At 37.4% G+C, this 15,797-nt stretch overlaps 1 protein-coding gene across 1 annotated transcript in view; it reads left to right on the top strand.

The window, feature by feature from the left end:
* Positions 1-15,797, top strand: part of NT5DC1 (5'-nucleotidase domain containing 1) — a 121,090-nt gene that overhangs the window by 80,351 nt on the left and 24,942 nt on the right. The window lies entirely within an intron of this gene.

Raw genomic sequence — 15,797 nt, 5'->3', positions numbered from 1 at the left:
AGACAATTGTCTCCCACAGATTATGATATTAGAAAAACACTTCTTGTGCTGGGAGACAGGAAATAGTAAAGTTAATCTAAAATGTTATTTAATGAAAATTTAAACAAACTAATTTACCAAATGCTTGCTTTTCTATACTGAACTCTCTTACAATGTTGGGTTACATAGATTCTCATTTGATGTGACTCTTGAATTTCTGATTTAGCACTTATCTCTACTTAATTTTTATGGCCATGAAAATATTGTGTCAGTTCTTTGTAATTACTGTTGTTAAATACTGTTAAACATGAACATATTTTCAGCTAATAGAACCATTTCCAGTCCCCTAGAAGCCCTCATTCTCCCTTCCAGCCAGTATCCCTTGCCTGGAGGGATATCTAACACCATAGATTAATTTTGCCTAATTTTTAATTTTATATAAGTAGAATTAGGCTGTATGTATGTTCTTATATCTGGCTATTTTTTCCTTCAACATTATGTTTCTATAATTCATCCCTGTTGTTGACTGTAACAGTAATTTGTTCCTTTTCATCACTGTACAGTATACCATTATATGGCTTTATCACAATTTATTTATCTATTCTACATAATTGATAGACACTTGGGTAAATTTAAATTGGGGACTATCACAAACATGAACATCATGTACATGTGTTTTGTGTACCTGTTTACATGCTTCTGTTAGATCTATCCCTAGAAGTGGAATTGCTGCATTATTGGCTAAGTGTGTGTGTGTGTGTGTGTGCGTGTGTGTGTGTGTGTGTTCAGTTTTGGTAGATCTACTAAACAATTTTCCAAAATACTTGTACAGTGTAGGAGAGTTCCAGATACTTTATATTCTCAGTATCCTCACCAATACATGATACTGTCAGGATTTGGTGGGACCACTTAATATCTATAATGATAATCGTAATTTAACTTTTGGAAAAAGCCAGTAGGGAGCAGCTGGCTCAATAGTTTTATGCCACAGATACACCTAGATTCACAAACACACACACACACACACACACACACACACACACACACACACACAGAGTGATCATCAAACGTACCCACTTGCAACTTTCTGTAGGCCCATCCAGAAAACACCTTGAAGACAGTGGCCTTTGGTCCTGCAGGGAAACAGTTGGATAAGAGAGAATGATGCACTGATGTGAGCCTACAGGCTTTTGGTGGAGTAAGATATACTTGAGTTAATAATACTCGAATTTGCCAAGTGCTCTCCAGGTGGGTTTGCTGAATTTTTATAATAAAGTATTTGACGTAAATAGCCCTCAGTTCACCCAGTTGGAGTCAACAGACTTTTTTCTCCTTCAGTGAGTGCTTCATTCCCAACCTTGTATATTATAGAACTGCAAAAGGAATGAAAGATGGTGACTAATAAAGATCCTGTACTTTATTAGTGGACAGGGGCATGCAGGGTGTAATAACGTCATTGTGTGATGATAGGTAACTCAACCTGTCTAGGCCTCACTTTCATGTCTGCACAGTGAGGAGATGGGGTTTTGTGGTCCCCAGTGTTCTCTGCCCAGTGCTGTGAGAAACGTTAAATAATGGAGCAGTAGGCAATCCAGCCCTGCGTTTTTCCATGGAAGTGGCAAGAAGAGACACTTCCCTGCATCCCCCTCAGTAGAACTTTTGAAGTTTTTTCCAAATATGTTTTGAAGTTAAGTGCCATTTTGATAAGTGAAGCCTTGCATTTTGAACCCTTGCAGGGCAATTTCCTGATGCAATGTAGCCCATAGGGTGATTTCACAGTTGATTAACTGTGTATGTTTAAGCCAGGGTGACTCACAGAGAGTGTTTACTATGTGCCAAGCACTGTGCAAGTGCTTCACATATATTATTGTGTCTAATCCACACAATAATCTTATCGGGTGGGTTCTATTATCATCATTTCACAGATAAGCCAACAAAGTGTCTGAATGACTGAGACACTTGCCCAAGCAAATGGTACAACTGAGACTTGAATCAGGACTGTTTGATCCAGATTCAGGCCACCCAGGATCGCCCAGGACTGCATCCTGTAATGTGCTTATGTATGTATATGTACTTCACACAGAACTGCTTTATTTATTTATTTATTTAAGCCACAACGTGGCATGTGGGATTTTAGGTCCCCGGCCAGGGATTGAACCCGTGCCCCCTGAATTGGAAGAGCGGAGTCTTAACCACTGGACCGCTGGACTGCCAGGGAAGTCCCCTTCTCTGTCCTTTGAAGGTTTTTCAGCATGAATGGAGTAGCCACTCTCTTCACATCAGTAGCAACGGCCATTACTTAATGAAGTCGTCTACAAATCACAAATTCCTTTCTCCCTTCCCTCCTCTGCTCTATAATGATTTAATTTGCTGGCATGAGACATTTAGATTAACTAACTCCTTTTGAAGTTTTAAATGGAGTTCTTATCTGGAGGGAAAAACATTTTCTTTGTCTTGGTTTTCAGATAAATGGAACTGTTATTGGGCATCTATAAGGTCTAGTGCAGTTTCCTTTTCATTCACATTTTTCTTCATTGAGTACACATAGCTCATTTTGGTGTTTATTGCTAACATTTGCTAAACACTGTGAGTAAAATGCAGATATCTGCCTCACTTAAATTGAATATTGAATGTTTCATTCTTGGTTATTGAGTAATTCCAAGCTTGCAGCTTCTCTGGATTTATGTTGCCAGCTCCTTTCCTTTAGAAAGAAATAGTCTGATCATTTGTGTCATGTGCTTAACAAATTTCTTCTTAGGGCAAAAGAAAGTCAGAATATAATTTTTCGTAACGAATAGTTTGATTATGACAGTGTTGTTTTATTCAGGTCTTTTGGGAACTTGTAGGATCCCTGCCTTAATAACTAGAACTGTTGTATGCATGTAGCGGGTTTGTTGTGCTTTATTCTGAAAAACTGAAGATATTCACTAAATATACACCAACAATGAGATATGCACTGCTGCTCCTAAGAACTTTAGCCTTGAGGTTCCATTTAATTAAAATTTATAAGTAGGCCTCATTTAGATTGAGCAGAAATCAAAGTTCACCTTTTTTTTTTTTTTTTTTTCAAAGTTCACCTTTGACTACAGAAGAGATGGTTTATTTCATTAAACCATGTAGTACCTTATAGTCACCGAGATTTCAAGCAAGTATGTTTAACATCCTTAAGAGAAAGTTTAATTACACTACCTTTTTTGAATGTGTTCTGTGCCCAGAATCTAATCGTTGTAATGCTAATCACTATAATCGTACAAAGAAATTTGATTTATAGAGCTTAAATAGAAGATAAAAATCTCTTATGCAATTAATAAACTATATAGAAAAATATATGAACAAGAGTTGGAGTATGTGAACTAGCATATAGTAGTTGGCATATTCAAAAGGAGAGAGAAAACTAGAAAAAATGGAAATTATGCTGACCCCTAAAAGCAGGGTGGAATTTAGAAAAGCAGAGAAGGAATCGGTTTTGAGGTAATGGCTTAAGATTGACAGTGGGATGGAGAAAGCAGAAAAATACCTTCCTTTCAAAATCTTTAATTTTATATGTATATTACTGAATTTTTAACATTATTTTTAAGATTTTTCATGTTAACCCGGCAGAGTTGTTTTTTGATTTTTGGTTTTAGAAGTCTTTCATATTTAAGTATTTTACAAATGCATGCGATTGTCATCTTAATATGACTGTATGTTTATCAGTTCAGAAAAATACCCAAGATATGTAAACTTATTGTATTAGCAAATTGGAAGGAGGCAGAGTGAAAGAGGTGAAAGGAATCAGGCCAAAGAAGAAAAAAGCGAAACTGAGAAGATTAAAAGCCCTGCTTAGCATAGAATATTCTCTGGAAGCCAGCCGAATGTAGCATCATTCAGCTGGGAACCCTTCCCGCCCATTGCCCATTCCCACCGTTTTCTACCTGAGACCCGGCCCACTCCGTGCAGAGGTTGCAAGCTGTGTTAGGTACTGAGGCTGGGACAGCTGTACCACCCCCTCCCCCTGCCCCGGCTTTCTCCACTTTCTGCCTCATAATGGATTATTGTTGAATGAGGACTGGGTTCTCATAATGGATCTTTTTAGTTATTTATGTTTTCTGGGGAGCTGAATTGAGCATAGTGTGTACATGCCAAAATGCTGTCTTGGCATTCTGTTAAGCTATGGACTCCGGAAGAAAAACCAGGTTGGTAGAAACTCGGTGAAAGTTCTACTCCAGGTTTTTTGTTTTTTAAAGAATTGTTAAATAACTGAGCATTTGAGTCTTCAGTAGGAGGCAGATTTCCTTAAGACATTTATAGTAAATGAACCCTAATGTCTGGTGTTTGACTGCTTTGTTCCTATTGTTGTTTCTGATCTCTGTGCCTCGGAGCTAGAGAAGTCAACTGTAACTTTCTTTTAAAGGAGTGAGCAATGGCACCTCTCTGAGCCTGCTTTGCCCCAAACTATCCCGTTTTAGTTCTGATTTTTTCCAGCTTCTTTCTTCTGGAGGAGGTGGGAGGTTTCAAGTCAAGATAGTATGTGGGCCCACTTCCTCTGGTGAAAACAAAACCTTGCAAGGTGGTTTTGTGCCTGGCAAATACATTTAAAAACTATTTTGAGACGAAATTTACAGTGCATCTCTTTGAAGCTAACCCCTAAAATTTGTCCAAGGTTTTACCTGGAGGCATCTTTGATTTGCTATACCAAGGAAAACATTCCTGTTTCTTGTGCAGCTAATATGTAAGAGTGTGTTTAGGCAATAGTGCCTTTATTCATCTCAAGCTACAAGCTCTTTAGGTCCTTCTGATGATGTCATCATGTGCATTTTTTGGATCTTTCTACTTCCTCTGACCTTAAGAGAAAATATTACCAGCTGTTAGCTTTCAGCCTGGACTTGCAGTGTCTTGCTGTGATGTGGCCCCTGCTATTATTGCTGTATCAGCAAGCAAAGCAAATGAGCCTGGAAACATTTTATTCAGAGACTAAAAATAAAGTATATCAGAGTCATAAAGGCAATGGCAAAAGCAGATTTAGATTTGTTTTAACAAGGTGGCAAAGTGACAAGTACCCTCTTCTGGCTCCGTAGAATAGACTGTTAGAAGACCCGGGCCGGAGAATAACTGAGGGGCAAGTATATCATGGCTGGGGACCCACTGTGACGAAAAAAATACATGAAAGTATTTATATTGTCTTTCAAAAAGCAGTTTTATCACAAATGATCTTCTAATATTCACTCTGCTGAGAGACTGCGTAACCTTTAAACAGAATCTCGCAAATGAACAATTTCGTTAATCTTGTGGGCACTTTCTAAAACTGAGTTATAACTGTTGCTTATTGTTACTGTCCTATAATTATGAAATACTATGTTTATATCAGGAATCAGCAAACTTTTCTCAAAGGACCAGAGATCATAAGGATTATAGGCTTTATGTAGATACTTATATAACCATTTTAAGATGTAAAAACCTTTCTTAGCTTGCGGGCTGTCGTTTGCCAACCTCTGGTTTTTATGATCACCTGGTAAAATCTTGTTTGGTAGCTCTCCCCTCACACTTACTTCTGCAATTATTAATCCTCTACTGTTTGCCTGACATCAAGAATGTAAATACAAACGTAAAGACAGTTCTTTTCCTAAAAGATCTCCGTCTCAGGAGAGAGAAAAATACGTAAACACACTTATTACAAGTGTTTATTATCGTGTAGTGTGATGAATGATGTCCAGAGGTGGTGTGACTGGGCAAGGCAGTTGGAGAGGGCTCACAGACAAGCCGCAAACATTTCTAAGCAGCAAAGAGAGGACAGTGCATTCCAGGAAGGAAGATAATATTTACACCTTAATGTGAGACACTTATTCTGGGTTTTTTGCCTGTCTCAATATAAAAGCTCAGTTCTCAGATAGTAGCATATATAACATGAGCTCAGTCACTACAAAAAACTTCTGTAGACATTCTGAGGAAAAGCACATTATTCAATAATTACAGAGCAAAATAGGGATAGCATTTAAGCATTTGACTTCTGCTTCTTCTGAATGCATTATTTTTCTTTAACAGACACTGATCACCAGATAAGTTCGATTTAAAACACAAAGATTTAGACATGTAAACAATGAGGTTACATATCTCGTGTAACTGCTAAGATCACATATGAGGTTATGTAAGGTTTAGTGGGGTAGGATTCTCGAGCACTCTATTCCATTCCCAAGTTTATTATTAACTTTATAGTTGTGTGCAAAATCTGTGGTCTCTACAAATTCATCTTTAATAGGACAGCATTGAAGTGGATGATTTCTAAAGCCCCTTCCGGTTCTAGATGCTGTGACTAGAAAAGTAGACAGAGTGCATATCGATAGATACTTTTTTCCTCTGCAGAAATCTAATTTGATTTGTCCAAATTTCAAACTCTCACTTATTCTAAATCCAATCAATCCCGAAGTCCCTGAACTATGATACTATTTAGTAATGCACCGTATGCCAAAAAAAGTAAGGATTTATGGTATCCTTGAAGTTGTTCTACAGTACTCAAATGCTATATCAGTAGAGAGGTGGTATTGCACAGGCTCTGAAAGCAGACGGGCTGCGTTCAAATCCTGTCTGTACTACATTCTCTCTCTGCGACTTTGAGCAAGTTCCTCAGCCTCTTTGTATCTCAGTTTCCTCAGCTGCAAAATGGGAATAATGCAGGACCCGCCTCGCAGGGTTGTTAGAAGGATTAAATACATTAATAGTTGTAAAGGTCTTATAGTTGCATTGGCAATTCTGTTATTGGCAAAAATAAGCACTCAAAGTATGTCAGTTATTACTATAAGTAAAGATAATTATTATAAATAATCCTTTCAAAATACTAAGGCAAATTTATCAAAATGTTTTTAAATTACTGTTAACGCTTAGGAAATTGCTCAAATATGACACTGAACAAAATGCACAGGTAAAAATCTGTATGTGGTATACTTAAAATTCCCATATAGTTATATATGAATAGAAAACATACTGGCAAGAATCACACCAAAATATTAGTGTGTTGGGTAGCTAGTCTGAAAAGATAATAGTTCTTAATGAAGTGTGCCTCCCAGAATTTATACTCCTCTTTTCTTTTCCTTGAAAATGAAATGGCCCCATATAATCAGTAAAAGGCAGCAGAAGTGACTCTACAGACTTCTCAGACAAGGTCGTAAGAATCCTTGCAACTTTTGCCTTAGTGTCTTAGAACACTTGCTTTGGAGGGAAACCCACTGCCATTTAAGAAATCAAGCTACCTTGAAACCATCATGTCATGGGGAAGCCCAGGCTAGCAAAGTGGAGAGATGTTTTATCAGCCCTCACTGTTCCAGCCATCCCAGCCCCAGGTGCCAGACTGTGACATCTGACTGGCACACCCCAAGGGGGAACCGCCCAGCTAAACTCAGTCAAACCTCAGAATTACGAGATACGATAATATACTGTTTTAACCCTCTCTGTGTGAGGTGGTTTGTTATCCAAAAATAGTAAACCCGATTCAGTGAATTTTCTATAGCAGGAATGTATCGTATTTGTTAAGAAAAGCAATAATTTAATCTCTTCAAATAATGTTATTTCAAAATACTTTCAGTGTTGAGTATTTATGTTTTATATATGTTTTTAAGTTTTGTATTTGGTAATTTTCAATTAACCTATAAATTAAATTGACAGGAGCAACCATTAATTAGCCATCCTAAATAAATGTTCATTTATCAGACTTAGGATGAGTATAAGTGTACAAAATCACAGAATAGTCTAGGAATTATATTTATTTGTGTAAAAATTCTATGTCACCTGTTCTAGAGAATCACCTTTGTCTAAAACATATCTATAAGATTATTTTTTGACAGTGACAAAGGGAGTGTATTGGAATGTGTTTTGGTTTTGTCTGCTTTGGTTTGGGGGTTTTCTTTTCTTTTTTTTTTGACCATGCCACGTGGCTTGTGGGATTTTAGTTCCTAACCAGGGATGGAACCCAGGCCCCCAGCAGTGGAAGCTTGGAGTCCTAACTACTGGACCTTCAGGGTGGAATGTGTTTTTTTTTTTTTTTGCGCGCGGTACGCAGGCCTCTAACTGTTGTGGCCTCTCCCGCTGCGGAGCACAGGACCCGGACGCGCAGGCTCAGCGGCCATGACTCACGGGCCCAGCCGCTCCTAGACATATGGGATCTTCCAGGACCAGGGCACGAACCCGTGTCCCATGCATCAGCAGGCAGACTCTCAACCACTGCGCCACCAGGGAAGCCCTGGAATGTGTTTTTAATTGGCCTATCCTAACCTGGAAAATAAAAATGTGCGGTTCTTAACTTGGGTGTCATGTGACCGCAGACCCGGGAATCTGATGGAAACTAGAGGGTATGCACCTGCTCTCCTCCCCAAGAAATGCACAAATACATTGATGAGCAAAATGTTGTAAACAGTGTTGGGTTTCCATTCACCCACTGAGACCCATGTATGTACTTTAGGTTAAGAATTCTGGTTTAGGGCATTACCATTCCTCAAACAATGTTACAGGGCGTTACACACATAGATGCTATAATTTCTATGTCTGTTACATCAAAGAGAAATTAACACTTTTCTATTTTATCGAGTCCATAATTTCAAATTTTGTATTACAAAATTAAGACCTCTGCCAAAACAATTAACTGAGTTAAAATATCACTAATTTAAAAGTTTAGTATTTTTTTTTTTATTGTCAACATGGGGTAACTGACCAGGTGGTGTTTTACCCCCCCCCAAAAAAAAAGAAACCAAAACATAGAGGGTCAATTGTATACTGATACGATACAGATTTGGGTGGAAAAGTCTGGTGAAAAACAGAGTAATGCCTCATTAAAATAACTGCTTCACTAAATGCTTCACTAAATGTGTGTCCTAGCTGTAGATGTGACACAGACCTAATAGCTAAATAGGGCTTTCCTGTTTATATTTTACACTGTGAGACCAGATATTGAATAAATAATCCTTTGTGGCAATAATCTTTGTGTGTGTTCCAAAGTTGATTTCTTCCAAGTTAGTCCTAGTTCTGCATACTTTGGCTTTATTAGTAAGAAAAGATATTTCTGGAGACACTGAGGACATTTTAACTAAGGTAATTAAGGAAAAAGTACACTCTTGTGATGAAATGTTATATTTAAAATGCATGTTTTTTTGAAGACCAATTTAGTTTTTGAAGAAATCTCAAGTTTTGAGTTGAGGTTAATGGGAAGTAAACATCTCAAAAGATTCCTTTCTTCTGCTGTAATCACTGTGTGTTTCAGCAGTTGGTTATTATTATCTCCGTTTCTGAGTAACTCACATTTGAAGTACGTGAGAGGTTGGAAGTACTGTGTAGAATTTACCTTCAATAACCTGTTAATTTGGGTTTTCTTTAAACTGTAACTGTTCAAAAGATCTATGTTGTCATAAGCTATACATAAATTTATGTTCTGTAAATGTATATGCAGTAGAAACCTTGGAGTTATTCTTCAGAGGTGAACAACAACAATTTAAAGCCTATTTACTTTTATTTCAGGTGTTTCTGGAAGCATTTACAAATGTTTTCTTAATTTATTTTGAATTGCCTAGAGATAATAATTGGAATTGTGACTCCATTCCAAAGCATCTTGTTTCAGTTATCTATTGCTCCATAAGAAACCACCGCAAAACTTGGTAGCTTAAAGCCAAAATTTATTGTCACTTATATTCTGGACTCTCTGAGTGCTTCTCACTTGGTGTCTCCCATGTGGTTGGAGTCAGGTGTCATTGGGGGCGCAGTCTCCTGAAGCCTTGACTGGGCTTGATATCTACAGGGGCTCACTCACGGGTCTTGCAGTTGAAGCTGTCAGCTCAGCGCTCAGCTGGAGCTGGCAGTTGGAGCACCTGCACCTAATGAGTTCATCTGAATTGCTCCTCACAGCATGGTGGTCTCAGATTGGTTGCACTTTTTCGTGGGATCAGCTTCCTAGAGACAGGAAATTGAAGTTTCCAGGCCAGTTAAGGGTAACACATGGAAGTAACACAAGGTCACTTGCACCCCATTCTATTGGTCAAAGCAATAAAAGGGCCTGCCCAGATTCAAAGGAGTGAGGCAGTAGACTCTGACTCCAGACACATGTGCGATGAGAGATAGTGTTGTGACCATCTTGGGAGCTCCCCATACATTTTTCCTATACTGTAATATGTATAATAAATTGAACATGTGTTCTATATACAAATCACATGCAGAAGGTGGCGAAAATGTCCCTCCAGTTACAACGAGCATTACTAAAAATTGACTCTGTTTCTAGACTTCCTCAAGAATCACATAACCAATATAGTTAGTGGCAAACCTAGATTTCAAACTTAGTCCAGTTTAACTCCAAAACCTGGGCTTTTTCTGCTTTACCTACAAAATTACTGCTCTCAGGACTGATAAATTAAAATGAATGTAAAATAATACTATGGAAAACATTCCATTACATCTTCACCGTCACATATATTCTTCGCTTATAAAGTGAAAATAATTTTTTAAAACTTAAAACCTTGATGGTTTAGATCCATTTTAACATAAGACATAGGTTTGAGAATTTTCATCAGATAACATTAAACATGCTTAATCTGGTTTTGCATTTCTAGCCAGAATAGTGAGGACCAAGCTTTTCTGGGGGGTGGGGGGCGAAATGGTTTTCAGAAAGCTATCTGGTTTTATAAGGGTGTTATATAGCAGTGTTTCTCAAAGTGTGGTCCTTGGACTAATCACCTAAACTGGGAAACTGTTAGAAATGCACATATTCAGGCCCCACCCCTAACCTACTTGAATCCGAAACTCTCAGAGTATTTTAACAACGACTACTCTACAGAACTTCTGTTTTGGGGAGATTGCATACATGCGTACCTCAGAGATATTGTGGGTTCAGATCCAGACCACAACAATAAAGCAAATATCACAGTAAACCAAGTCACACGAATTTCTTGCTCTCCCAGTGCATGTAAAAGTTATGTTTTTACTTTACTGTGGTCTGTTAAGGAGGAGAAACACTGTGGAAATGGGTGTTCATTGTGACTAAAGAGTTATCTGCCTGTGACATGACCATGAGGTGTAGACTCAGGCAATCCTAAGATTATAAAATGGTCCATCTAAGCCATCTGTTTCACAGGTTTGCAAGTGTCTTGTTGGCCAGGTGTGAGTCTCTGGAGCCCAGAGACCCACCAGGGATCTCTAGGGTGGGGCACAGTAATTGATATTCGTTACAAGTGCTACACCAGATTCATATTGCTCTCAGTTTGGGAATCATGGATTCAGGCATTATAACTTACTTCCTCCCCCTAGTTCCTCTATCAGGTCTTGTGGACCAAGTCAGTGTCCCTTAGCTGTCAGTGCTCTTGCATTTGAATGTTTAAATTTCATATGCTTTCCCTTCTCTCCAGTCTCATCTCCGACACAAGTCTTCTCTTTATCAGGCAAGGTTCTTCATTCAGTGTTCATGCCCATGTGTGACATCGCACATCACCAGTAATTAATATGTATTGGTTGCCTCTTATGTATAAAGCTGTATGTTAGGCAATCAGATACTGTAAAGTTAAGAAATCCCTGCTCTCTGAGAGCCAGTGATATACAATGACGCATGCAAGGTATACAGATAATAATAGCAAAAGTTCTAGTTCTTATAGCTTAGAGCCATAATTCTTAATCCTGACTGTACATTGAAATTACTTGGGGAGCTTTAAAAAAATATCAGTGGCATCACCCCAGCCCAGACCAATTAAATCAGAATCTTTGGGGTAGGTAACAGATACAGAGATGAAAGTCAAATACTATTAATGTAAAATTTTATAAATTATGTTTTTCAGTACATTTTAAACTTCATTTCTCAATTCTTATTTGTTGTCCTTTTCCAAGCATTATATTTAGCACATAGATACTCACTTTACCCAATCTAGACATTCAAGATTTCTTAATTTACAAATATATTAGATAGAAACAAATCATACAGGAACCATAAACAAGAAATCTGTTTTAATATTAAATTTCAGTTTCATCTTTTGCCTTCTATAAATAAACAAATGAAATCTAGAACATATTTAATCTATTGTTTATTTCCTTCATCCTTCAAAAACTATTTCAGTATCTCTTGGCCAAAAAAATCATATAGTATATGTATATTTCAGAAAATTATATCATCTCTTACAGCAAGTACATTTCAACAGTTCATGGCTAAACATTTTAGCTATTCACTAGCATGCTCTTCTATAACCTATAAAGGTTGTAAATATTTCAGTCTCTCCTAAATTATGTTCTGCAGTGGAAATAACAACAGACCTTATTTGGAGGCTGATGGTGGAGGTGTTATTAGCATCCTGGCATCTCTAATCCCCCTGCACAACAGCTTTGAGAACTGTAGCCACAAATCACACAAACAGTAGTGATACAGTAAGTGAGGAAAATGCTTACTAACGCCATGATGATAGAAATCGTGATGTGGCACGATTACCTATTAGACTAAAAAAGGTATTTTTATTATTCAAGTTGTACTTTTTTTTTTTTTTACCACTAGAGGTCCCTCAATCCTTAATCATGTTTGAGACATGCAGGCCATTTTCAGTGCCCGTCAGACTGTCGCAACACTTGGCTGTTATTTCCATGACTCTATATTAACCCAATTTTTAATATAAAAGGACAAAACTTTTATTTTTAGAACTAGCTTTTTAAAAATTATACTTTTAATCCCATCTGGATACAGAAAATACCAGTATCTAAGGAGAGAAGAGGGATGGAAAGGCCAGGAAAATGAGTTAATAAAATGGCAGTGAAATAGAATTCCTTTGAGGTTAAGTGAAAACACAGTCTGCTTTGTGAGTTGGGAACAAACAAGACCATTCCTTTCTTTCCACCTTAGGTCTCAATTCCTTGTCTTGTCTATTCAGTGTTACTCTATCAGTATAAAAATATATTTAACACGATTATTTTTATCAATAGGGGTAAAAAAAGAAGGTACTTTAGATAGCATGACTTCGATAGGACATGAATGATACAGTTTTTTGTCACAGTTAGGTAATGTGTTACAAATCATATTATTACTTTGATTTTAAATAAACATAAATGTTCCTTTGTCTGTCCCTGAACTAATTTAAATATTCATTCATTGGATGATTGTTCCCTGCTGAACAAAAAGGCAGACTCCCTACCTTTAGGCAAATAATTTAATAGGCAGTTATTATTCCAATGTAGTATGTTTAACATAAATTCCTTTGGTTTAATAGCTTGATTTATTTCAACAAAATATGAGCGTGTATTAGAGACAGCAATACTAAATTATAAACTTCAAAATTGCTAAGAGAACAGATCTTTATGTCCCCACCACAAAAAAAGAAATGATAATTTTGTGACATAATAGAGGTGTTAGCTCATGCTATAGTAGTAATCATATTGCAATATGTATGTGTCAGATCAACACGTTGTACACCGTAGACTTACATAGTATGTAAGTTTATATGTCAGTTATATCAATAAAAATAGAATTTAAAAAGATGAGTATAGTCATATTAATATACCTATTTCTTTAATGATTTAAGGTTACATGGGAATGAAAATATTTTACCCAACAACAGTTAGTGATCTTTTATAGCGAGAGCGACCCATAACTTGCCATGGGGTATCTGTTTGTACAGGACTTGTCTTTTTTAGTTTGTTCATTTCACTCTGGCTTGTGAACAAAAGGAGGACAACCCCATTATTTCCTCAGAGAGTAGTTTTCTCCAACTAGGCTATTACGTTTGCACTCTTTTAGATTAGGCTTATTAAGGGAAACTAATACTAATCTAGGCAAGAATTTTTAAATATAGTATTTAAATGTATATGTTTTATTTTATTCATTTGGAAATGAAATAGTAGCTTTTTAACAGTAACTTATATTTTGATCACTAGATGGCAGTAAGCACATATAGCTAAGGAAAAAATAGCCTTTTCTCAGCAATTGTTTTTGAATACAGATGCTTAAGTATATAAATGTTCTCAGCATTACATACTACAAATCTTTTGTTATCCAGCCCATAATATTACTGTTGCTGCAAAAGCTTTGTTTTTCTGGGTGAAATAATCTTACATATGATTCCTTTAGATAAATTCTGGGAAAGACACAGCTTCTGCCATTGCTTTGATAGCCACTCACTCATCAAACTATTCTATTTTTAGTTATTTAATTTTATTCTTTTGTCTTCCTTAAATTAGTCCTCTACTACTAGTACCTCCTCTTTCGTGAAAAGCAAAGTATATTTTAATTTTTTTAAGGGCCATTACATAGCTTCTGGGATATTAAGAGATCCTAGAGATTTACACATGTGTTCTCTGTAGGGCAAAATACAAGAGCACGAACTTTGTTTTTGTTCTTGGTGTTCTGATGTCTGAATATTATTCTCATTTTGTAACATTCTTTATTTTGTTAAGTAATTTTTTTAATAGGGTTATGATTAATTCTTACAATGTATTATTTTCTGAACAGAGATGCTGTAGGCTGCAAATAATAGATATCCTTAATGTTTAAGCTCATTAAATTGGGTTGTTTTACATGACCAGGACATTGGAAGGAATTATCCTGTTAGCTTAGACTGGTAGACACCCACCCTCCCTGAGCACCTAGCCCCTCAGAGGAGGATGAAACCTCAAACAAAATCAGAATACTCTTTAGCAAAGAAGGAGGGGAGTGGATTTGGGCAATCAGACAACAGTATTTGCTACCATTTCTGCTTTTGTTTCTTCTTTTTTTTTTTTCTTAAGAGACTCTTCTGTCCTGACATTCTTGATATATAACTTTCATTTCATTTATTTTAAGTGCATGACATTGTACAGAATTACAGTTATAGCCTATATCTATTGCACAGTTTATAATTCACTACAAGCTTGTTCACTTCTTGTTTTGTTTATGCCTGTGTCTTTTTCCTAGCAGTTAAGGAAAGTAGGAACTCAGGTTCTCTTTATTTGCTTACTACTGCTATCATGCCCAAAGAACAGTATCTCTAAAGTGCTTTATGAATCTAGTAGCATTTCAACCAAATCTGCAATTATGTGCCTAAGTACTCATAACTTTTAAGGCATCATATCAAACATAGTGGGTGCATCTGACCAGGACTTCTGGAAATGTTGGTACCAGCTGCTTCGGAGCTCAGGCTGACCCCCTGGGCTCTAAAGACCCAAAGGGACAGAGCTGGCAAGCCCAGCTCAGTGACTCAGGTTCTTCGGCTTTCACTGTCAACTGCACTGCCTTCCTGCCTTTTCTTTTTCTTTTTTTTTTTTTTAATGATTTTTTAAATAATTTTTATTCATTTTTTTGCTGCGCTGGGTCTTCATTGCTTTGTGCGGGCTTTCTCTAGTTGCAGCGAGCGGGGGCTACTCTTCATTGCGGTGCTCAGGCTCCTCATTGCAGTGGCTTCTCTTGTTGTGGAGCACAGGCTCTAGGGGCGCGGGCTTCAGTAGTTGCAGCATGCAGGCTCGGTAGTTGCGTCTTGGGGGCTCTAGAGCACAGGCTCAGTAGTTGTGGCGCACGGGCTTAGTTGCTCCACGGCATGTGGGATCTTCCTGGACCAAGGCTCCAACCCATGTCCCCTGCTTTGGCAGGTGGATTCTTAACCGCTGCACCACCAGGGAAGTCCCCTTCCTGCCTTTTATAACTTGTTTTTCCATTTAACATCACATCACTTCCCAGGGGCTGTAATAGACCAGGGCCTCTCGTCTCAGTTTCATCTGAAACAACACTGACTCAGGAACCCAGCTCCCTTCTCCACTGCATCATGCCAAAGACGTGTTCCTGGTGCGTTATCTAAATATGTATTTGTTTGTTATCCGTATTCAGCAAATATTTGTTGAATGATTGAAAGAATATTTATTAATTGACATTGCAA

The sequence above is a fragment of the Aethalodelphis obliquidens genome, unplaced genomic scaffold (assembly GCF_003676395.1).
Source record: "Aethalodelphis obliquidens isolate GAN/ISIS:26980383/991018 unplaced genomic scaffold, ASM367639v1 scaffold3, whole genome shotgun sequence".
Taxonomy (NCBI): Eukaryota; Metazoa; Chordata; class Mammalia; order Artiodactyla; family Delphinidae; genus Aethalodelphis; species Aethalodelphis obliquidens.
Note: the sequence above shows the minus strand (reverse complement) of the source record. Positions and strands in the feature narration are given on the sequence as shown.